The sequence below is a fragment of the Octopus bimaculoides genome, chromosome 6, assembly GCF_001194135.2.
Source record: "Octopus bimaculoides isolate UCB-OBI-ISO-001 chromosome 6, ASM119413v2, whole genome shotgun sequence".
NCBI lineage: Eukaryota > Metazoa > Mollusca > Cephalopoda > Octopoda > Octopodidae > Octopus > Octopus bimaculoides.
Genome location: NC_068986.1, coordinates 98821323 through 98822327, shown reverse-complemented (window position 1 = coordinate 98822327; position 1005 = coordinate 98821323).

The following is a 1005-nucleotide window of genomic DNA, read 5'->3' as shown; positions in this document are numbered from 1 at the left end:
TATCCTTTCGAGATCGATAAAATACGTACCAGTCAAGTACTGAGGTTGATGTAGTCTATCAAACCCCCACTTCCTCAAATTTCAGGTCTTTTGCCCACATGGCAAGGGTTATTATTATTATTATTATTATTATTATTATTATTATTATTATTATTATTATTATTATTATTATTATTTTTATTTCGCCTTCAGGTGTATCTGAATCAAGGACGTAAAGTTCCGGAAGAAATGCCACTCTGCTGAGTGGCATTTCTCAACGGGCTAACGATTCTGACAGTTCATTGCATGAATAATAATAATAATAATAATAATAATAATAATAATAATAATAATAATAATAATAATAATAATAATAATAATAATAATCGCACACATATGGTTGTGATGCATGTGCCCAGTGTACTCTGATGGGTATATTGGGCTTCATGTATTTGTACCCCAATGTCACTTTGATGGCATGCTTTGCTCTCTCACTCATTGGTAATGATTATAACAAGGTTAATCTTCATGCTCACACATATTATACATAAATGACAATTTCTGTCTATCGACCTGTCTGTTACCATTTTGCCGCCTATCTTGACGAAACTTTGCATAAATGTTGAATAGGCTGATTGGATTTCATAAAAAAAAAATCCATAATGACACCCCTCGCTATTATTTGATAAAATGAGAAGGGTGCAAGATTGTTAGTCTGAGGGAAATGTGGTGGCATAGTGAGTGTGTATAATGTCAAGGAAGGGGAGAACAGCTTTGTGTAAGCGACAATTGTGGAGTGGCTGTGGGGTGTTAACGTTAAGGCAGCTGCCGTTTACGGATATACACGTGACGCTGCATGCATACTTTCTTAAATACATAGAGACATGCACACACACACACACACACACACACACACACACACAGAGTACACACACATATGCACATACACACAACTAACTTTTAAAGCGACGAGGAAAGGAAAGAAAGGTGAGTGTGAGGAACACGTAGCTTTAAGGAGAGAGGGGG